This window comes from Canis lupus, chromosome 16, assembly GCF_011100685.1.
Source record: "Canis lupus familiaris isolate Mischka breed German Shepherd chromosome 16, alternate assembly UU_Cfam_GSD_1.0, whole genome shotgun sequence".
Classification (NCBI taxonomy): Eukaryota; Metazoa; Chordata; class Mammalia; order Carnivora; family Canidae; genus Canis; species Canis lupus.
In genome coordinates this window covers 33425232-33449705 of record NC_049237.1, presented here as the reverse complement: position 1 = coordinate 33449705, position 24474 = coordinate 33425232, and the positions used below count along the sequence as shown (strand labels likewise).

The 24474-nt window shown below is 35.6% G+C and overlaps 1 protein-coding gene and 1 long non-coding RNA gene across 8 annotated transcripts in view; one reads left to right on the top strand and one right to left on the bottom strand.

Annotated features, from left to right (window-relative positions):
• The window catches only part of NRG1 (neuregulin 1), a 1144545-nt gene that overhangs the window by 134316 nt on the left and 985755 nt on the right, over positions 1-24474 (top strand). The window lies entirely within an intron of this gene.
• Positions 1352-12535, bottom strand: LOC119869518. The gene is made up of 3 exons (XR_005371501.1): positions 12411-12535; positions 5238-5395; positions 1352-1463 (listed from the first exon to the last, which is right to left on the bottom strand). It is a non-coding gene; the product is annotated as an uncharacterized LOC119869518 (long non-coding RNA).

Sequence of the window (24474 nt, the reverse complement as noted above, 5' to 3'; positions counted from 1 at the left end):
CAATGTTGAGAATAGAGAAAAGAAAATTTTTTGTGTTATGGAAGAGAAGTAAGAGCTCAGGCTTATGGTTCTGTTTACTTCTTGATGAATGTGATCATACTGTCTTTGAATCTCAGTTTCTTAATTTGCAGATTAGGGAAAAATAGGTAGCTTACATGTTTACAGTGATGGTTAGATGAATTCATAGAAGAGATGCTTTATTAATATTGATTTTTAGATATGAACTAAATTACTCATGGTATGGTATTAATGGTATTTTCCCCAGTACTTGATAGTCTTTATCATTTGTTGCTTTGCCACAATAAAGGTTTGGCAGAGAGGAAAAAATAAGTTTCTCTACAGACCCACCAATATTGGAACATCCTAAACTTGCATTCCCCATTCAGGAATAGGAAAGGGGAGAGTATACATCTAGTTGCATTGAGACGGAAAATAGATTATGGTACCAATAGTGCTAAGAAAACTTTTATGGATATTCTGAGACAAGTAGTGGATGGTGAAGGATAAATTAATATTTAGTTAGAAGGAGGAGTAAGATGACAATTCCACCTACCATGTTAAAGAAGATCCTGTTAGTTGTATCCCAAGTTATCATAAGTTAATTTCTTCACTATTACTAGACAGTGTCCAGAAAGATTGGAATGATAACTGCTTTGGAAGGAGAAGAGTGTATGTATTTGAAGGGTGGGCATATAAGATACTGAAGAGCCGAAGGTTTCTAGAGAGGGTCGAGTCCTAGTCAGGACCCTCTTTAGAGGAAGGGCAGCAAGCTTCTATGCTGCAGACTGTAAGAAATCTGAGCAGAAAGATTCATGAAAAACAGATAGATGCTTTGGTAGACTAAGTCAAAGAATAATAGCAGCACGTCTTAGATTTTCCAAGATATTATTAATCATTTAAATAGTTCAATTCGGTGTTGGATCATGTCTTAACTTTTAATTCAGAAAACATGAACACTACACTTCTGTGTTTAATGATTTTTCTACCTTGGGAAGTACTCTAGACTTTATCTAGTTAAGTTTTCTTCTGTTAAATAAATAAATTCTTATTTGAAGGGAGGATTACTAGTCAATAGGTTGCCACTTGTTATCTTACACCTTGGAGTAGAACATGGTATCTCATACATATTTACCCTTGTTTGCTTTAAACAGTCATTTGAAATCTAGCAAAGCATTTCTATCCTCCCAGGAACTTTTATTTCTTGTCTTCATGGGTCAAGAAGGATTGTTATATAAATGTTTTCAAACACTTATTAAATTTGTATCTTAAAGGGGGAATGCAGTAGGTAATTTTTATTTTATTTTATTTTAATTAATTAATTAATTAATTAATTAATTTACTTACTCACTCACTCACTCTAAGATGGTCTTTGTCTTAGGAAGAAGAAAAGAGAGAAATTCTCCCAGGCCTTCATAGTAGTCTTTGTGTTCTTGCATAGTTCACAGAGCCCAGGAACAGAACAGCTGATCAGACAGTTGATTCCATTTATCAGCACAAACTGCAAATACTTTACTTGTTGACTATTTTGTTAAAATTTGTGGCAGAACATTCAGTTACAAGTACCCATTCTGAGTAAACTAGAATCCTGTATTCCTATACCATGGATATTTCAGATTTTACATGCTTTTTATTTTGCATGCACCAGAATTCCATCTATGTGCACTGATTTTCTTGGTTTATCAAGAAAATTTTGTTCTGTTTAACAGAAAACATTAAACATTCCACACTTTGGATATACTCCCAATCCTCATGTTTGTGCATTTTTATCATGTTCAATAAATAATACAGTTCAAGAAAGCTTTAATTCTTGTAGGCAAATAGTATAAGCTTAAATACAAATTATTATACTTAGACATTTTCTGTAACTGACATGGACCAAATTCCCCACTTCTGCCAAAATAATAATACAACAATAGAAACAAAGCATAAAACCTATCTTCCCTATCATATTTAAGAAATGGCAGAGCTGGAGTGTATCTTTCTGGAATACACTTTCCTTAAATCAGATAACTCATGCATCAGAAATTCAAAACAGTGGAGGAAGAGAAAGATGGAGTTACTTCTTTACCGCATCTAATGTCTTCACCTAAGTAAACTGGTGGGAATTTCTATGCTTGAAATTATGTACCTTATAAAATTATTCACTTTAATAATCAGTTTAGGTAGCTGACTTTTCCTGTGCAGAAGGTAATAATTCAGTTTATATATAGTCTTGAAAGGACCATATCTGCTGCTTAGAGTGAAGCAGGCCTGCAGTTTATACAGTTTAGAATAATTTTATTTACCAAGCTCTTCAGATGAATAGAAAAATATCCACCTAATATTGAGTTGCTATGGTGATAAGGCTGAATTATTTTACTATTTAAACTCTTTGGAAGGTTATTGAAACATTTTCTGTTAAGACTACTGGAATGTTAGCCTTCTGCAGTGGTGACTTGCTGAACATTGCTCAAGTGACCAAGAAGAGTAAATAAATGATCCCCTGGTGCTCATTTCTCAGGGAGTAGTTTACACTTGTAAAATCTGATTCAGTACATATCCATATATTCTCATGTTATGCTTTCTGATGGGATTACTCTAGAATTGGTCTTCAAGATTCTGCATTTTGGGAAACCTAAGTGTAATTTCTCCTTGATGAGCCTTGATGTTCTTGTCTTGTCATAAATTATAGTGAACCTGTGTTCTTCAGAATTAGCTCACTCTATAAGCACAGATAAGATCTCAGTGAAGAGAAAAACACTGGTATGAGAAGACTTAACATTTATGGAATATACTGGAATTCACATAATTATTTGTAGACTGTCCCATTTCCTCTGGACACCAGGCAACCTTACTAACTCCAAATGAAGAATTTTATTCAGTGTCTAACCATGGGTTGAGCTGGAAGAGGGCAGATGCAATTTCATGATATTTTAACAGTTCGTATTATAAAATATTTCATATATGCAACTTGAAAGAATATGTGTCACCCTGCTTTATCAATTTTTTTGGATATTTGGCCTATTTTGTTTCATTTACTCTTTCATTTATGATATTTTTTGCTGAAACATTTTAAACCAATCCCAAACATCATACTATTTCATGTATGAATATTTCTATAATTGATAGGAAGGTTAAATTTGTTATTCTTGATTATTTTTTAATGTCTTTAATAGCTGTGGAAGCTCATTTTTTATGGGTACAGTGTCTCCCTATATTCTTCTTAAAAAGAATGTATCTTGGGCAGCCTTCTGAAAAAGCAATAATTTCTCAGGCTTGACTGACCATTCATAAAACCTTAACAGTTTAGGGTTAAATTGTGTATGATCCAAATATACTATTTCAAAAGAGAGAAAATTGAGGCACAGAGAGGCAAAATGTCTTTCTCAAATAAAATAACTGGCAGAGCCAAGAAATTGAACCGAGTTCATGATCTCAGAATAGTTTCCCTTGTACTATGCTGTGTGTATCTATAGCACTAAGGGGTTTGCCAGCTAATTGGAATGCTTCAGTTTGTCGAATATTATCTTAAAATGCACATTGTTATCCTGCTCTGAAGTGACCTTTACATCTTTCTCTTTTGTAGGTTAACAGATCAGTTTAATAAGTTGATACCTTCATACAAAGTAAACAGAATAACACTGTGAAGATGATAAAGAATGGGGTATAAAGAGTATGAATTTCATTACATAAAGGAGTGGGATAGGTCCAGAGACACTGACTCTGGAAATGAGGGAGGAGAAGCAAATGCGAAGCTGTGTTTAAGCGACTTTGGGTTCCACAAAGATAAGGTATGCAAAAGACATTTTCAGGCCTCTCAGTTTTCTCTGTAATAAGCATTGTTAGTTTTCAAAATAGATTTTAGTTTTAAACTTGATCTGGCCTCAGAGTATTGAGAAAGATCTGTAGTGGGTTATAATAATTCTTTAGGAGTTGAACAAGTGTTTTCCTGCAGAGTGTCTTTCTTTGCTGTTGTGATCACTGGAGGGTGTGAGAGAAGTTAGGGGCAGTTTTTCATTTTGTTTAAATCCTTACCCTGGAGCAGATTTTAAAGGCAGGCATGTTATGTATGGATCAGCTGTGGAAGGGCACAACATATACCTACATGTGAGAGCACTTTTTGTTAGACCATTGAATTTCTGATACATGCATTAGTTCTTCTGCAAATGACTTTTTTTTTTCCAATTTAAAAACGATTAAATGACTATATTCGTTTTAGTATATATGGCTCCAAGTCCTATGGCTTCTACCATTCCGGATAGCTAAATTATTTCTCCAAGGGTGTGTCATATTCATTTATATCAATGGTTTCCTATTCTGGCTATACACTACAATCACCTGGGGCTTTTAAAGACATAGGTACTGAGGAGACTGGTGTTTTTAAAAAATAATTCCACCATCTAGGCAATGATCACCACTAGCTAAAACCATTAGATGAACTGTTGATGAGGGATTTTGACACAAAAGGATCAGGCTGGAAACCATGAGCCAACTAGTTGATCTTAACAGAACCACGGTGGACCAGCCACACATTATGAGTCTCTTGCTGTTACAACTGGAAATAAATAACTCCATCCGTGAAACATGCATGTCTGAAAAATTGTACTGGAATCTAACTGAACTTCTAGTGGTTTTCAGGAAATATTGAGGATAGAAGAACATGTTAAATGACACTAAGAGAAATAACTAGACATGTCAGAATATAGGTCACTATATGGGAAACATGCCCTGATTTGTCAAGCTAATCATGGCTTGGGAGCAGACCACCTAGTCTAGAAAGGAAGGGGCTATTTATTATAGAGTAAAGAGAATTAAGTGATGTAAAACCCAAAAGCCACATGTATAAACCTTTTTTGGATGCTAATTCAAACAAACTAAATTTAAAATATAGCTTTGAAAAAAATTTGGGAAGTTTGCATAGGGAGTGGCTATTATATATCCTAGTCAGGAGCTTTTAAACATTTTGTTAAAACTTTAAATTTTCAGGGGCACCTGGGTGGTTGAGTTGGTTAAGCATCTGCCTTCGGCTCAGTCATGATCCCAGGGTCCTGGGATCAAACCCACATCAGGCTCCCTGGTCATCGGGAAGCCTGCTTTTCCCTCTTCTTTTGCCTGCTGTTCCCCCATTTGTGCTCTCTCTCTCTCTCTCTCTCTCTCAAATAAATACATAAAATAAAATATTTTTAAAAAACTTTAAATTTTTGTTAAGGCTAGTAGTTATATTTTTAAAAATCAGAATAGCATACAGAAATACTTACATATGAAATAACATGATGTGTGGGATTTTCTTTAAAATACTCCAGCCAAAAAACAAAAGCAGAGGTATTGATGAAATGTGATTGTCAACATTTGATGATTTTTGAAACTGTGTGATGAGATCCTATCCTGTATATGTTTAGAATTTCCAAAATATAACCTAAAACATAAAGAATAAACCACAGATGAATAAAATAAGAATTCCTGGGGAATAGAACTCAGGTATAAGTTTTTTTTAAGCTTCCAGTTATTTCTTTTATGAAGTCAAGGTTGGGAACCAATGGTAGCTCTTTCTTGAATGAAAGCATCTAGATCTAGGATAAAAAGATTTTTCTAAGAAAGCTATGAAGTTAAAAAATGTCCAGTTTTTTTCAAAGATTACAATGGTCAGCATATGTTGTAAAACTGAATTGTATACTTTCAAGGGCATCCAGGGAATGTGAATCTTGAGATTTTTATATATGATATATATATATGCAATCAGAGTTGCATATATTTATATACGTTAGAGTTTTATCAGCATTTACATATCAGTAGTTATATTTAAAAATAATTAGGCTTATGTAATTATATCAATTAGTATAGAAGTTAATTTATGTGTACATGTGCATCTGTAATACCTATATGTAATATATGTTAATATGCTATAAATACATAAGTTAATATTTAAGTTTATATAATTTATAAATATATGTATATGTGTATGTCATTAAGCATATATGTGTGTGTATATATACACTTATGGTTGCTGTTAATATAACATACTCTATATAGTGTATAGTATATTATGCTAGTATAATAGACAGGTATACAATGTGTATTATATACATAGTATATGATGATAACAGCCATAAGTAGTGAATTCTTGCATGATCTCAATTTCAGATGTTCCACTCTGTTGTTATAGTATATGACCCATTTTTTTGTTTGAAAAAACTTGTCCTTATAGACTTCTTTATAGGGTTTTTTTTTCTTAATATGATTGCCAAGCTATTTATATAAGGCTTTCTTTTATAGAAAGAGTAATTTTAGGTGTATGAATTATGTAGTCATTCAACATTTATTGAGAAGATGTTTATGGACTATCTTGTGCAAAATATTGGAATGATTTTGAGTTAATGATTATTTGTATCACCATTTGTTGGTGGATATGTGATGTTAGGCATTTGGTTTAGTTGTTGGGAGCTGGTCTTTATTTTTTAAAAAAGACTTTATTTTATTTATTTGAGAGAGAGAGAGCATGAGAGGAGGGAGAGTCAGAGGGAGAAGCAGATTCCCTGCTGAGAGAGGAGCCCAAGCAGGACTTGATTCTGGGACTCTGGGTTCATGACCTGAGCTGAAAGCAGACAAGTGATTGAGCTACCTGGGCACCCTGGTCTTTGATTTAAAAAGAAGAAAAGCATAAACTGTAATTGGAAAGTAAATGGGAGGAAACATCTGAAAAAGTTAGAGGGAAACAGATCAGTAGTTTTGAATGGAAGGAATCTTAGAAGCATCTCATCACACTTCTATTCATGGCTGAGAGTTCATTTTTATAATGATGCTGGAAAAAACTAAATCATCTAACTTTTTGAATATGAACTCCTCCATAAATAGAGTTCATAATCATCCAGGGCCACCTATCCCTATCACATAAAGCTGCCAGAGAGCTCCATCTCAAACTGATTACTTGTTTTATGAAGCATGTAGCCACCTATTCTGAATTGCCAGAAGGCCACTTTTCCAGAGGGCATGGCTTCTAGGTCTTTGCCACAGCTTGTCCATTTTCTTTGCCTTGTCATATGTTAGTACAATAACTTCTTACACTGAGATAAGATTTTTCACTGGAGTCCGAAAAGAAGAGGACAGCATTAGGCAAGATTCAAGAGTAGTAGCTAGGGAAATGGGGAACAGAAGGCAGTAAATATAACAAAAGTATAGATTTAAGGATAAGAGAAAGGAGAGTCCAGTGTTGAGGATGAACACCCCTCAAAGTAGGGGTGAATAGAGACCAGCATTTCCTCATTTGTAAATTACTTAAGGCACCAGTGGTGTACTAATATATAATGGACTTCCCCTGTGACTGAGAAGGCTGAGGCTGAGGATCACCACAAAGAAAGTTGAGAGGCACTGATATTTTATGGATGTTTGGAAAAGGAAACAAGAAAATAGACTGAGGACAATAATATTGAAAATTTATAAAGTATTTGGTATTGTCGCAACTTCTCTTTAGTGAGAAGCAGCAAGCCCTTACAAGAAAATCTCTGTTGTGTTTATTTCAAGGCAGCAAAACTCCAGAGATGTGCCCTATACAGACATATTCAGGAGCACTGAGGAGAGACAATGCTCCAGAGATAGATGTTGGCATCTTTTTAAAGGAGAGGAAGGCAAACTATATAGTCTTAAGGATAAAGTGGAACATGTGAAGTTATCTTGGGAATAGAATGCAGTTTTTGAAGTTTGGTGGGTAGGTTGGGGGTTATCTAGGTAAAGTTCCTGGCACTCCAAGAAGACATGATACCTCTCTGTGCCTTGAGGTAGAAGGGTATACATGAAAAAGAACTCTAAGTATAAAATTATCTATAGCTAAAATTCTAGTAAAAACCTAAAATTAATATATTTATAGCAGAAATATTTTTCCTGTTTTGTTATTTATCTTGCTAAAAGTCAAATTGCTGCAATTTTATGGCTTGGTATAAGCCTAAGGAAAGAGAGTTAATGAAGTTATATGTTTATTAAAACATTTTTATTTTAATTTTTAAAAACGATTTTATTTATTTATTCATGAGGGACACGGAGAGGCAGAGACATAGGCAGAGAGAGAAGCAGGCTCCCTGCGGGGAGCCCGATGTGGGACTCGATCCCAGGACCCCAGGATCACGACCTGAGCTGAATGAAGGCAGATGCTCAGCCACTGAGCCACCCATTCATCCCTAAAACATTTTTAAAAGCCTTTTGACATAATTTAGACTCAGGAGTTGTACAAGTGTTACAGAGAATTCCTGTCTATATAACCATAGTAAAATCAAAACAATGAAAAATGTTGATAATAGTTTTTTTGTTTTTAGTTAATAATATTTTAGATATAGAACTTATTTAGATTTCACTGGTTTTTACATACTCTTTTTGGGGGGAGTTCATAGTTTCATAGTTCTGTGAAATTCTATTGTATGTATAGATACCTGTAACTCCATCACATTCAGCATATGGAACTCTCCAGTTATGACAAGGAAGCTTTTTCCTCTTACACCTTTATAATCACATCCTTTCCCCAACCCTAAAGCCTGGCAATCACTAGTCTCCAGCACTAAAAATTGGTCATTTTAAGAATGTTATATAAATATAATGATTTCTTTGCAACCTTTTGAAATTAGCTTTCTTTCATTCAGGTTAACACCCTGAGATCTGTCCAAGTTGTGTGTTTTTAGTTGTTGAGTGGTATTTTATTGATTGCATGTAACAGTTTGTTTATCCATTCAGTCCTTGAAAGATATCTCTTTTTATTTTATTTTTCCCCCAATTTTAACTCTTACTAAGATTAACTTTCTACTGTTTTTTTTTCCCTAGTTATATGAATTCTGACAATATGTATTATGTCTCTTAGGTCTTAACTCCACATGGGATGAGTTAGAAGAAGGATAAAGAGTGGATTGGCAGTTTGCAAAGATCACTAGAATGGTTAGTTTTTAGCTGAATAAAATATATACCTCTATTCATTTTTATTACATGTCAAGAATATTCTAAGAATTAAAGGAAAACAGGGTAATAATTATTATAAAAAGATGAGGAGGAATGCCTTTAAGAACTCACAAAGTTCTTAAAAGAATAGTCCATGGCTACAGTTTCTGACATCACCCTTTGCTTAGGTGATGCCAAAGCTCTTTGTACCAACTGAGGGTAAGTCTTAAACCATTTGCTCCTCATTTAGACTTTCTCTAATGACCTTCCTCCACCAGTTTGTTTTTTTTTTTTTTTTTTTGTCTTGGCATACTGGACAGAAAAATGCAAGCACAGTGCAAAAATAGGTGTGAACGTTGCATTTTAATTCAGATGCTACGGTATTCCGGTCGTTACAGGTATTTTCCCTGAGTTCTTCTCAATCATCATTGCATCTGCTGTTCTAGGGATATTTACATTGAACGATAGCCATCTCCAGCCAATACAACTTACCTCAAGGCCATTATTCATGATTATAGCTCATGGTTTACAAATCATTCATTATTTTACTTAATTTCTTGAATATATAGAGCTGTTAGCCCATTTGTGAGTCTTGGTATACATAGTTCATTCTACTTGGGCTGTTTTCTCTTTGACATCGGGAAAAACTATTTTCCATCTTCTTCCTTTTTCAAAACTGCTACACTTTCAAAATTGCTAAATCTTCTCAAAGAAGTTTTCTTTATAAATTCAGTTGTTTCTCTTTATACTTCTATGCATACACATTTGTGCTCTCTTTATGTTTGTTCTGCTTCTCCCATGTAAGTTGTCTTTTCTGTTTCTTCATAATCAGGACTCTACATAGTAAGGGCTTGGTCTGTGCTTAATTGGACCCATCAAAGAGATACATATTGATCTTCGGGGACAGGTTTAACATGGATTTGAGAAATTAATACAGACTTATTTTCCCTGAGTTCTTCTCAACCATCATTGCATCTGCTAATACTATATTTTCTCTTATAATAGATTTTTTAAGAAATAAAATTTGCTTTTTTATTTTATTTTTTGACATTGAGTAATTAGGCGTCAAGTTGGAAAATAGAATGATCTGATCAAGTGGGCCCTGGTGTGGCGATAAGAAGACCTGGGATTCTGTACTAGATTGCCTATAATTCTCTATGTGATCTTATAGAGCAAAATTAAGTGGATACAAAAGCCTATGAAATTGATTGGGTTGTTGTGATGACAAAAGGAGGTAATATAAAAAGTTCATTCTGCTACAGATCCAACAAACCATCTATGGTTTGTAGTATAAAATTATAAGTCTGATGACACTGATCAACCCATATTTTCAATCTCTCTAAAACTTCATATTTTCATATGAAACAAGGTAGTACTGTTAGCACTTGGGTACTTCAAAGAGTGTTGCCTGAGAAAAGAATAGATTTGTTGCGTGATCTGTCTACCTGTGAATATTCTGGTTCAGGATACACTGTGGAGAAGCCTGAAGAAATGTGGGAAACTGAAGATTGTTTTAAATGTCGAGAATTTAAAAACTTGTCTGTGTAGCAAGATAAAATTGCTCTGAAATTGGCTAATGGATGGGTAAAAAGGAAGACAAGCCCTTTGCCCTTTTACCTTTTATAAAGGTTAAAATGACATTGTTGGTGTGACTTCATGATTACTGTTGACCAAGTGCTGGATCACATGCTTGATACACTGTCACATGGATGATAACGTTGAGTTTAAGCTATGGTTGTGACAGACTAAAGATATCCCATCATTCTTGACTTCAAAATTCCTCAAACTATGTTTTGAAAGAATTCTCCCAAAAGAATTCCTTAAGGACTACCCTGATTTTTTTTAACTAGGAAGAAAACCTTCAAAATATACCATGAGTCCAACTACAAACTTAGTCCAAAATGTCATAATCTCTCATCAAAAGTACTAAATCTGCTTCCTAACTAACTAGCCCTTTTTTTGACTCTTGTTCCATTACAGTCAGTTCTCCACACAACAGGTAGAGTGATCTTCTAAAAATATAATTCTTTTGAGAATATAATTCCCAGTGCAAATCTCTCCAATGGTTTTCTATTATAATCAGATGCAATGCAGATGCCTTGCCAGAGCCTATTAGAACTGAGTGTAATCTGGCCTGAGTTGGTACTTTCAACCTCATTTCATACCACTACCCCTATTCTTTGCTTTAACCAAATCACACTGGTTTTCTTGGTTTTCTTTGGCTATGCCTCAGGACCTTTGCACTTGCTCTCACCTCTGCTGGACACTCCCTCCTCCCCTCTGATTTTTGTCCTGCCTGATTCTCACTTCACTTAAATGTCTTTCCTAATGCCACCTCCTCTAACCACCGTATGTAAAATAACTTCCCTCACTCTTTTATCACTCTCGCTTCACAATTATCCTTCAGTTTTCTTTATGACTTTTCACCCGAGGTCATCTAATATGCCTTGGTTTATTTTGTCTTCCTTTGTAGAATGTAAACTCCTTGAGATCGGGACATTATCTTCTTCTTACTGTATCTCCATATCTATAACAATATCTAGTACTAAAGAGGTTTTTGACAAATGTTGAATGAGTGAACAGAGAAAAGAGTTATAGTGAGAGTCAAATATGCCTGATGTCAAATCCAAACCTCATCAGTTGCCAATTATTGAAAGATTAAGCATTTCTTTTCAACTCGCTAAGCTTTAGTTTACATGTTTTAAAATGTGTCTAATGTTACCTTCTTCATTAGTTATTAGGAGAACGAAATGAAGTAAAAATAAAGCCAGCCCAAACTGGGCAATCCTGAATATCCCCCAGTCTGTTGTATGCAGATAACTGGGGGCACTGTCTATAAAGTGGGCTAGAAACTCAGGGTTTTTTGTTTTTGTTTTGTTTTTCTTTCTTTTTGTTTAGTTTTTGTTTGTCTTGTTTTTTCTTTTGTTTTATCTTTTCTTTTAATGACAGGATGATGTGCTGCTCAAGGGGCTGGTTAAAGCCCTCAGAGAGTTGTAGGCCATGAGTTTGAGATCCACTGGACTATGTCCATGCAAAATGAAAAATAGATAAATGGAAAAACAGATGTCCTTGTGCTTCCTAATTCCCAGCTAGAGATCTTGTCTGCAGTCTGAGAAGGCTCCTATGGGTTTCTGTGGATGTCGTGGAGGGTACCAAGTATGCCCTACTTGCATTTAGATCCTCAGGCCTCTGCTGGAAAGGGTTAAAAAAAAAAAAAAATACTAACTCCCCTGCTTGAGTGAGTGTGAGAACATGGGAAGAAGCAGAGAAACTGTTTCTCCCACCTTTGTTCTTGTCAGGACTATGTTTCAAAGTACAGGCCCACTTCCCCTTTGTTTCCTTTCATTTCTGCTATGAGACCACTTATAAAATCCCTGGAGTCCTGCCAAGCAAATGCAGTACTAAAGGTTTGCCTACTGGATAGCTTGTCTCAGATGAAGTAATCAGAGCTGGAGCAAGACAGAGCACAGCATAGATATAATGAGCTCATTATAATGTAATGTAATGTAAACACTTACATAATGCTTATGAGATGCCAGGTATTCTTCCAAGAACCGTTCACCTAATTCACTTAATCTTCACAATAACCCTGTTAGGGAAATAGCTGATATGAGCCCCATGATACAGGTGAGGAAACCCTGAGGCTCAGAGAGTAAAAGTCCAAGGTCACAGAGTTAGGCTGTGGCAGTGCAGAGCTGCAAGTGCCTTATGATGTCAGTGGTGCAACACCAGCCCCTTTGTCCCCAAATAGCCTAGCTCTGTTGCTTCCTTTAATGGCTGAAACTCTAGGAGAGAGAACCATGCAGGAGGTCTCAGTCATTTGAAGAGCTTTGAATGCAAGATTGGTTAAAAACTTTATCAGAGCCATCCACATTGGAAATCATAACACCTTAAACTTGAACACTTTTTGGTTTATGAAGCAATTTATTTATTCATATTCCCAGAAACCTTCTCTTGTATTGTCCATTGCCACTGCTGAGCCTTTGCTTCTTCATCTGTCTACAATAATGCCATTGTCTTTACTCTCTGCTATGGCACAACCCTCCTGTGGTCCAGGGGAGTCATGCTGGCTCTGTGAAGTCAGCCAGCCTCTCCCTGGTCACCACTGTCACACCATTCATTATATACACAGTGCATGAAATGTTCGTTTGCTAATTTTTGTTCTTGATCTCATTTGCATTTATCTTCATTCCCTCAAGTGCATTGCCAATCCCCATAGGACTAAGAATGGATCTGTTTTTCCCTTGTATTAATCATTCCTCAGTTTCTGCTGTAGATCTTTACCTCTAATCAGTGCTAAATTATTGCTATTAAGCTGAATGATCAGCCCAAAACCTGGAAATACACTGTTGCTTGGCTTGTTACTTTTGTAAGGATAGGGATAATAAGATTAGTAGCTAATATTTGCAGAGTGTACTATGTGGCGTATTCAAGGGTTTTGCATATAGAACTCATTTAATCCTGCCAGCAGCTCTATGTACTGCTATTATGAACTTCATTTTACACATAGGGAAGACATAGGGAAACTATTGCTTCTTGGGTAGCTAGCGTGTGGAAAGTCTAGTTTTACTACCCTAAAAACAGTGAATGTGCAGGAAAAGTTGCGTTGCTATGCCTTGGAATATCTACTGTTAAGGAAGCAGCATTATAGCTCGATGGATTGGAGGTTGATTTAGAAGATATTCGTAATTCAAGTATTCTTATTAAATTTATCAGTATCTCTTCTACTTACTCTCTTTCCTTTAGATACTGGGAAAGGACAGGACCTGAAGACTGTATCCTCTGCTGGAAAATGGGAACTCTTTCTTGTGCATACTCTTAAGGAACATTTTTGTGTGACGGAGAACTCCGGTATTCATTTTCCTATTTATTATCTGTTTGATCTTGGCAGATTATTAAGGATCTTGGATCTGATTTTCCTCAAATTCCTGATATTTCCTCCCCCCCCCCACCCCCGCCGAGGGCATTTGCTTAGCCATGTTAGGGTTGTGATCAAGGTTAAATGAGATGCTGTTTGTGCAAAGAACCAGGTAGGAAGAATGGCTGTGGCTCACTCAGTAAACGTTGGTGGCTGTTAGGTGCAGACATTGCCTTAAAATCCTAAATAAACTATAGGTTTGAGTTGAGTCAGAAGCCTTGGATTGGTGAATTGTTCACTTGCTACAGGTTGCAAGCTTTACCCTGTGCCACACAACCTTGGAAATGCTTGTTTAGAAATAGCCCAGTAGGGTTAAAAAAAAAAAAAAAAAAAAAAAAAAAAAAGGTAGGTGATAGATAAGATAAGATAAATAGATGGGCTGGCAGGCTGTCATTTTGTACAACGTTATGAGTAAGACATTTATAGTTATTGAGCCAGAATTTCCACAGTAATAGAAAAAGCAGTTGCTTTTAAACTTCTTGTTCAATTTAACAATTATGGGTGAGTTAAAATGTAGGCCATTTGAATTGGATTTGGAGGATAAAGTAAGATTCTATCCTACGGTGGGGGATGACTCATAGAGGAGTTTGACCCAGTAGAAACAGCAGCTGATAAGGAGCCAGGAGACCCAAGTTCCTGGCCTGGATTTGCATGAATAAATTGTAATAGCCTTTGGGAAAATCCTTAAACATCTCAGTTTTCTAGTTTGAAAAATGAGAGGGCTGTGTTTGTGAATGGATCTTTCAACATACATAAGGTTCTACCAAGCAGATCACTGAAAATGGAATGTGTTATCTATGGTCATTAGGAAGCAAAGTATTCTTGCTAGTGCAGTACTTTTTTTTTTTTTTTTGAGAGGATTACCATTGTGAACAACCACAACCCAAGAAAATCCATCAGCACTAGCATGATACAGACAAAAGTAGACACCTGAGAATCTCATAATATCCTGGGGTCATTGTTATATCCTGGGAAAGTATGGCCATGCTACATACAAGAGTTTTATGATGATGAGTCATTATAAGCAGAGGATTTATGGATATCCATCAACGGGATTTTTAAATGTTTATCATGTGTGGATGTCCTATAGTGTACTTTGTGCATTGGTACATCTTGAGAAATAATTTATTGTTTGACAAAACTTTCTGAAGCTTGCAAATATAAAAACGAATTTGGGTTAGCTAGCTTTTCTAGTTTTTCTTGGCATTTTCTGTTTCTCCATATAACTTCAGTCACAGGTGTGAAGCCACATTTTTGTGCTGATTGCTTTTCTAAAATGTTTAAGGTTTTACAAAGTCAGATTTTGAGTGGCAGCATTTTCTATTCTCTGTATCACCAACCACCTGCAAAATTAAAATAGGTCAAGTATGGAGCAGACAGATTAGGTGATTCCTTAGAAATATACACTGACATTAGGGGATCCCTGGGTAGCTCAGCGGTTTAGCACCTGCCTTCCGCCCAGGGCATGATCCTGGGGTTCCGGGATCGAGTCTCACGTCGGTTTCCCTGCATGGAGCCTGCTTCTCCCTCTGCCTGCCTCTCTCTCTCTCTCTCCCCCCTGTCTCTCATGAATAAATAAATAATTTTTTTTTAAAAAAGAAATATTCACTGACATTAGAAGGGTGCCTCCTGTGGTATAATAGATGTGTTCTTGAGAGTTGTGAGAATTAAATTTTGAAAAATTGAATCCAATGTTCCTATTGGCTTGCATTAAGTTTTCAAAAAAAATGCTTTATCTTCAATTTCTGATGGATTGATTTCAATTAGCAATGGTTCTTGTCATTTTAACCCTAAATTACATAGCCTCCCCTTCCCCAACCCAATAGTTAATGACATATATATATAAATACTGGAGCAAATCAGAGAAGCTTTTCTATGCTGTAACTTAGTGTGTGGGAAAATGTGTGTGTGTGTGTGTGTGTGTGAGATGGTGGTGGTGGTGGTGTGATGAAGGACCTTGGTTTGGTGCTTTCTCTGCCACCAAGGAGTACTGTATCTTTGAGCAAGATCACTTAGCTTCCTTTAGCCACCATTTTTTCACCTGTAAATAATGATCTCCATTGGTCCTATTTGCCTCTAATATTCTACAAATTAGTGGCAAGAGGAAACTATAAATAATCCCATAATTTTTCTTTTTGTAATTTAATTATATTAAAGTAGATTATATCTGTCTATGAGTGAATAGTGACCTCCATTTATTCTTGTTTTTATTTAGATTTTTATGACTGGTAAATTCTATTTTGGCTGGATTAGATTGAGAATCCTTGGGAGGCTCGTTCAGCATAGACAGATTTATTCACTTTTCATGCTGGATGAGGAAGAAGGAATATTTTAAAGATAGAGCTGACATGGAACATTAATTTGATTGAAGCCTTTCTGTGTGAGGAGTGATTATAGTGTCTCCATTGCCATAATGGAGAGAGATTAGCATGGATTAGATTATCCCACGTACAAAGGTTGTACAAATTGATAGCTGTTATTTGTGGGCTAGGCTGATCTTTACAGTTACTGGCATGACTTCTTAAGCAATATAGTCATGATTCCTTTCATGTGGTTTACATGTGGCAACAAGAGGAGAACATATCCCTTGTTACCAAAAACCTTGTGTCTCCCAATGAGAACTTGGCACAGAATCAAAAACACAAGATGTGTATGCACAATATTAAGGGGATGGCACTGGTCATCTGGCATGCTGTCTGCAACGAGAGCACACACTGGCCAAAGGCAGAAGAGTTCCTGAAACAGATGTTCAGTCAAGATGGCTAGGATACTGTCGAAATGTGGTCTAGAATAATTATGAACATAAGCCTAAAAAGGTAGCCAAGATATGGTTCTGAATTATAGCCAGCCATGGGATTATTATTTAATTCCAGTTTAGTGTCTTTCCTGCCAAGTATGTGCCAGACCCTCTGAAACAGAATCTGGTTTTTGCCAGAGGTACTTAGCAACTATATTTTAAGCTTAAATTCCAAAAAAGTAAAGAAGAATAAATTGCTTTCTGATGGGAGTAAGTTGTATTTCAAACAGACTCTGAAAGCCCTAGGAAAGTCTCAGACTTTCCTTGGAAGAGAGGGGGCAGTCTTCCCCTCCACTGAACCCATCTGGATTTGTCATACCGCTGCCTTTCCTCATGTTTATAAGCAATTGGTATCTGTGGTCAGTGATTATTAGTACTTACATGACCACCCTTATTCCACCCTGTTGCTCACCTTCTCCCTCTTGCTTTTCTACTCCATGGAAAATGACCTCTTCCTTGATCTTTCAGATGCACCGAATACCTTCCTGCTTCAGGGTCTTCACCTAACTTTGCTGTCTGCTGGAAAGCTCCTCTTTCCTATAATTCAGGTCTCACTCCTCACTTTCTTCAGGTTTTTGCTCAGATGCTGTCATATCCACAGGTTTTTCTGGTCTTCACCAGCATTCTCTGTCATTTTCATCTTGCTGTGTTTTACCTTATAGCACTAATGAGCATCTGACAGATTACCTTTTTACTCGCATATTTGTTTATTTGTATTTTCCCTCCAGAATGAAGATGGAGGCTTGGAACAATGCTTGGTACATAGTGGAAGCTCAATAAATATTTGTTGGAACAATGAAGAAGTGGTTAGCATTGAATTTGTATTTGTTGATATACATTATATTGGGGGCTTCTAGAAGACAGTATTGGAATTTAACTTGTGACTCAAGCACTTAAAGAATCTTGGAGACCAGAGCTTCCTAAAGGACTGTTCATGCACTCAAAGCAATGTTTCACAAAATATAATATACATGTGAATCAACCAGTTATCTTAATAAAAGAGCATTTTCTGATTCAGCAAGTGTGGGAGTTGGGGAGTTCGGGGGCTGAGGTTCTGCACATCTGACAGGCTCTCATCTGATGAGGTTGCTGCTAGTCTAAGGATTGTGCTTTGAGTAGCAAGGCTTAAAGGCATACATGGCAGAATTCAAGGAGTTCACAGAGCCAGGGTCATTATTTTGAATACCAACTATCATTGTTGTAGCACAAAACTGAAGTGCTACTATCTGGAGTTTTCTGATTAACAGAATGCCAATAAACAGATAATTTGTTAGACTTTTCAAAATAGAACTTTAAATTGTTAGCCATACATAGTTGTTTTGTATGCAGGCCTGCATTATGTATATGTCAATTTCTGAGTAAATAGTAGAGAGCATACATCAGATTCTTAAAGGGGTGATAACTCTAAACAAGGGTTAGCAACCATTTTTTAACAGATGATGTTAAACAGAGGAAACTTTAGGTACCAAACCAAAGCATATCATAACCACATTGTTACAATGGTGACAAAACCAGCACATATGCTTGCAAATGCTTAGCAAGATTGGTTTTTACTGCAACAGTTTTTGCTAAACAAACAACTTACATTTTAGGTTAACGTTTACCAGAGATGATATTTTCCCAGGGAAGTATTAGGTGAACATTTGCAAAATGCTTGGAACCCAACAATCCCAAGACAAATATTTATTTTCCCCTAGCCACTGGAAATGGACCTGAGCTGGAAACATTGGCTAAAAATGAATATTTGGAAACTCTGAGACTCTCTCTAAAATGCCATTGCAGTAGCTCGCTGTCCTTCTAATCTGAGGCCAAAATACCCTCGAAGGGGCACTGGTGTAGAAAAGCTGTTTTCAGGCACAAAGCGAAAAAATAGCCCATTTAGAGCTGCATAGCTTTTCAGTCAGGAAACTTATCCCCAGGTGTGTTTTTCTCAGCCAAGGAGTGTGGGCAGTTTAGTTTCAGAAGTAATAATCCCTTGAAAGAGCAGGAGAAGACATTTGGAAGAACTGAGATGTTTAATATTAAAAGGCTCTACTATAATAGACATCTAGTACAAGGCTTAGTCAAATGTGTTAAGTCCTAGACTCCTTCACATTGTTATAGTATCATTGTCCTCATAATTGCCAATGAGGCTACCAGTCATCATAGTGGATAACATTTATTGAAGACTTAACATATTCTGGATAGTGTGCTAAGCACTTTCCATATGTTTTTTTGTATCATAAATACTTTAAAAAACTTATTTGAAGTAGGTCCTATAGTTGTCTTTGTTTCGCAGATCAATAAGCTGATGTGTAGATACATCGTTTATATTGTTCTAGGTGGCAAAACTACTGAGTGGTTGAGTTTGGATTCACATTTAGATATTCTGATATTAGAGCTCATGCTATTAACTATCATGCTGTATTCATGACCATAACACGTTGAGTACTGATAACCTTGGGGCATCTATTTAGTAGACCACATCTTAAAGTTCTGTGGTTTAATTTACCCTCAGGCGTAAAGAAAACAGATTTTATAAACTTCTATCAGCAAATTAACTATTCTAAATTATTTTTCAGAAGAAACACTAAATACTCTTAAAGAAATTATGGTGAAATTTTTATTCAAGCTAGGAGCTTCAGTGTTCCCATTTCATGGAAGCATGGACTTTATGTGGCTCTGTAGCATGGCAAACATAACTTGTTATGCTAAAATGGCCTAGGGTGAAGATGAATGCAACTGCTTTTGAAATTGACCACTTTTTCTTAATACTCAATTTGTGCTTCTGAGAATTAACAGAATTTCAATACTTGAATCTGTGTATTGGACAGGGCTTTTAGTTGCACAAAACAGAATATGCACAGGATAGTTTAATCAGAAAGAAGAATGTATTGACAGATATTAGTAAGCTTCCAAAATCTTTGAGAGGGTGCCAGAGAGCCTGGTTCTGGGGCTACACAGCCATACCCCAAGACTTTTCTCTGATCAGATGGCTTCTCATAACCTATGATGTCAGGTATCTGCCTCCTGAAGTTGTTGAACCAAATGCCTCCCCAACTGCTCCTGCAGAATCCTGGTTCTCCCTAGTTTGGTGCCCAGGTATAAGGTAGTATCTTAATTTTCTGACTTCCAAAACTGGACTCACAATGTGAGAAAAATCCCCAAATGTAGGAATATGTCCAAAGATGTTGGGCTGTCATCACAAGGCAGCCCCTGATATTGTGAAATATTCAGATAAGTGTAGAATATCTTTTCTTTATTGCTTTTCCCTCTCATTTCAGTTTCTTTGACTGCTAATTTCTTATTGAGAACAGACTCTGTTCATTCAGTCCCCCAAATGGCACTGTGTTAAGTTTACAAAAAGGCTATCATGGACTTTTTACAAATGCTGAGAAAGATGAAATCTGTGTTAAAAAGGCAATGGAGGAAATGTGGTGAATTTGGCACTGAGAATTTTTAACTTGAGAGAAATTGTAGGACATTTAAGTGAATGTAGAATGGGCAAATGTGGATAACAGGTTGTGGCTCAGAAGTATACACAGGGCTCTATGTTTGGGTGTGGGAGTTGTCCTCCAAAGATTGACAGTTGAAGCATTGGCCAGAGAATGTATGTGTTTTCTGATGTCAACAAATAGGACAGAAGATTGAACATGGGATCATGAAGGCCCTCCCCCACAGCTGTGCACATGTCCAACTGCAAAGAAGAAAGGCAAGACCAGATAGAGAGTTCAGAAGATGGCTGTATTATTATAGTGTCATAGGGACTAAAGGAGGCAATATTTTGGAACTGAATGCCTTTATTGATTCTTCATTAAAATGTAATTTTAATGTAAAACAGGATTTGAAAGAGATAATATTTGAGGTGTGTCTTATACTTACCAAATTTGTTTTCAAATCTTTATCATTTCATTTGATTTAACATAATTAAAATCATTAAATGTAGAATTTTCTTTCTATGTGTGGCTAAAACAATTTTATTTTTATTTTAATCTAACTTAAATGTAAGGTCAAATCCGGTTTCCATGAAGTTAATTACATATTTGAAGAAAGGACCTTAAGAATTCTGTGTTGGGAAAGAGTACTGCATGGTGTCCAATACAGTTATGTATACCTCTGTGTAGTCTTCCTCTTGGCTACAAACTGTCAGACCTGGATAGACCACCTCATTTCTCACTCAAAACATCCTCTGGGACTAGATAGGGAGCTAATGTTTCAGATTGGAAGAAGTTATAACACTTCACAGTTTATATCTAGGAAACATGAATTTGCAGTTTCTTACGTCTCTGAATAATATGAGAAATCAGAAAGCATATTAATTCATTCAGAAAATATTAACTTAAAAAAGCCTACTGTATGCCAAGGAATATGCTTGATGTGGTTTTAGGTTCAGGTAGAAGTAGGGAGACGAAGTAACATTTGCCTTTTTGTGCAAAGAAGTAAGATTTATTTTTACTTAGACAGCAAAGAAAAGTGTATGCTCAATACTATATATGTTTAGAGTATACTCTGGCATGATAAAGGGAGGTTTGGTATCATGGAGGTTTCTTTTTCAGTAACAAGAAGAAAAAAAACTAAATTATATGTGAATGTTATTCATCCTAGAAAGAAGTCCATTGAGTTTTCTAAGATGGGTTTGATCACCTTATTAATGCCAAGTAAGTTGCTCAGGTCATAGATTTTCCTGTTGTTGTAATGGTGGTCTTTATCTTTGCTCTGGTGATGTTCTTATCTCTTTACCTACAGATATTGTTTTGTTGACTTTGCATATATCACAAATGTAGCATCAGATTTCTGTTGTCCTTTAATAAACTAATTACCTAACCACAAAATCATTTTGTTTTAAAAAAAGAATGAATATGGCAAACCCAGAGAAGTACACAAAGGATCATTTATGGATATATATGATAGAATAAGAATTTTAAAAACCGAAAGAAATAACAATATTTATTTGAAAAGTTCTAACACTGTTAAATTCTCAGAAATTTATTTTTCTAAGGAGAGAATACTTTAGATTCATTGCATGTTTGGCAGTGTTATATATGTACTTCTCTTGTTGGGGATGTCATTTGTTTTTAATAATATCTTTATCTGGATTAAAATATAAATTTGTTTTTCTAACAGGGCCATTGGTTGAATCAGTATTCTGCAATAATATAATTAACAACAACAACAACAGTTGGCATATATTGAGTCCTGACCATGTGCCAGGCATTGTTTTAACCACTTTACATATATTAACTCACATAATTCTCACAGTGGCTCTGGTATAGTAAAAACACATTATACTCCTATTTCACATATGAGGAAAGTGAGACCAGAGTAAGTAATTTAGGCACATTTACACAGCTATGCGTATGAGAGAGTCAGATTTTGAATCCTGGTAGTTAGATTGCAAATTGGTTCTTTCAATTCTATGCTGCATTGATAAAGATAATTACTAACCAAGTCATATTTTTTGAGCATAGTTTTAGATAATTAAATTTGGTAAAAGAATATAAGAAAGCAAGCAAGCATGGGGAATAAAGGAAGACTAAAAGGGAGAAAGATCACTCCATCATTGAATGAGCGATGTTAACATTTTGAATTAACATTTGGGATCTTTTGTGGTTTCATACAAATTTTAGTAGTATTCTGGTTCTGTGAAAAATGTTGTAGATATTTTGACAAGCATTGCATTAAATCTGCAGATTGCTTTGGGTGGTATGGGCATACTGGTTCTTCCAATTTATGAGCATGGAATATCTTTCCACTTGCTTATATCATCTTCAATTCCTTCCATCACTGTTTTATAGCTTTTGGAGTACAGCTCTTTCACCTGTTTGGTTAAATTTATTTCTAGGTATCTTATTTTTGGTGCAATTGTAAATGGGGTTGTTTTCTTTTTCTTATTTTTAAAAAGATATTTATTTATTTATTCATTCATTCATTCATTAGAGAGACACACACACACACACACAGACAGAAAGAGAGAGAGAGAGAGAGAGAGAGAGAGAGAGGCAGAGACACAGGAGAGGGAGAAGCAGGCTCCATGATGTGGGACCCGATCCTGGGTCTCCAGGATCACACCCTGGGCTGAAGGTGGCGCTAAACCGCTGAGCCACCTGGGCTGCCCTGGGGTTGTTTTCTTAATTTCTTTTTCTCCTACTTCATTATTAGTGTATAGAAATGTAACCAATATCAACTTTGTATCCTGTGATTTTACTGAACTCATTTATCAGTTCTATTAAGTATTTTGCTGTTTTTTCAGGTTTTCTGTGTATAGCATCATGCCATCTGCAAATAATGACAGTTTTATTTCTTCCTTACCAATTTGGATACTTTCTATTTCTTGTCTGATTGCTGTGGCTAGGACTTCCCGTACTATGTTGAACAAAAGTGGTTATAGTGAACATTCTTGCCTTATTCCTGATGCTGGAAGAAAATTCATTTTTCACCATTGAATATGATCATATTATAATATTCTTTTAACACTTTTGTTCAGGTGATATATTTTAGAAATGTTCCCATAGTATTATTTCAGTATGATTTTTTAAATGACTGTATTAAGATATGGATGTTCCATACTTTTTATGCATCCCTATTTTTGAGTATTTAGATTATTTTCTATCTCTTTTAGGAATCAATGTTTTTAATAAAAACACAAAAAACTAGTAGGCATTAGTATCAAACATTATAATTTATTCAAAATTAAAATATAACTGTAATTGACTAGTCTATATTTTCTCTTTTAGATTTGTTTACTTTAGCCTTATCCCCTTATGTGCTCTTCAAGACTATAATATATATTCAGGAAGGTTGACAAAGAGAATATTTCAGACTGAAGTTGTATTTATTATTTTGAGTGAGATTCAGTGGATGATTTGATTCTTTGAAAATTCCTCAGGTGTCTCAGCTGATGTTGAAAGCCTCATCATTTAATATATATCTAGTCATCTAGGAAAATGCCATGTTTACCATTTTGTGTTGTGTTAAGGTTTTGGGTATAGTGTATTTTCACCATAACATGCTATTTTTGAGCAGAATTTTCTCCCATATTTTCATTACAAATGGTGCAGATAGTAAGCTTCGTGAAAACCTGATATCACAAAATTTGATTGATCAGTCTACCATTAGTAGTACCTCTATCCAGTGATTCAATCTTCACAATGATGATTATTGTTTTCAATGATGAGTTACAGTAATATTCTTATGAAAGTCATTAATGGGAGATTAAATTGTGGGCAAGAGTAGCAGTTAAGAACAAGCATTTTGGAATCACATGGACTGAAAATGCAAACTTGGATCTGCTTCTTTATAGTTGTGTAATTTTGAGCAAGTTACTTAACCTCTCTGAGCTTCAATTTTTTACCTATAAAATATGGTTGTGAAGATTACATGAAATAAGTCACATATATAGTGTCTGAGCTCTAGTAAGCCTTCTGTAAATATTAGCTTATATTATCATTGGTATAATTATTAAGTATATTTTATCTTACTCCAGTGAATATGGAATACAGATCTTCCTTGACTTAAAATGGGGTTACATCTGTATAGGTCCATTGTAAGTTAAAGACATCATAGTTGAGAAAGCATTTATTTAGTACTCCTAATCTGCCAAACACCATAGTGTAGCTTATTCTGCATTAAATGTGCTCAGTGTGCTTACATTAGTTGGGCAGAATCATCTAAAAGAAAGCCTTTTTTGTAGCAAAATTTTGAATATCTTATGTAATTTATTGAATGTTATACTGAAAGTGAAAAGTTGAATGGTTGAATGGGAACAAAATGGTTGTCAGAGTATCAGTTGTGTGTTCTCATGATTGGGGGACTGATTGGGGGCTACAGCTCACTGATCTGCCCAGAATCATGAGAGTCCTACTGCATATCGTTAGCCTGGGAAAAGATC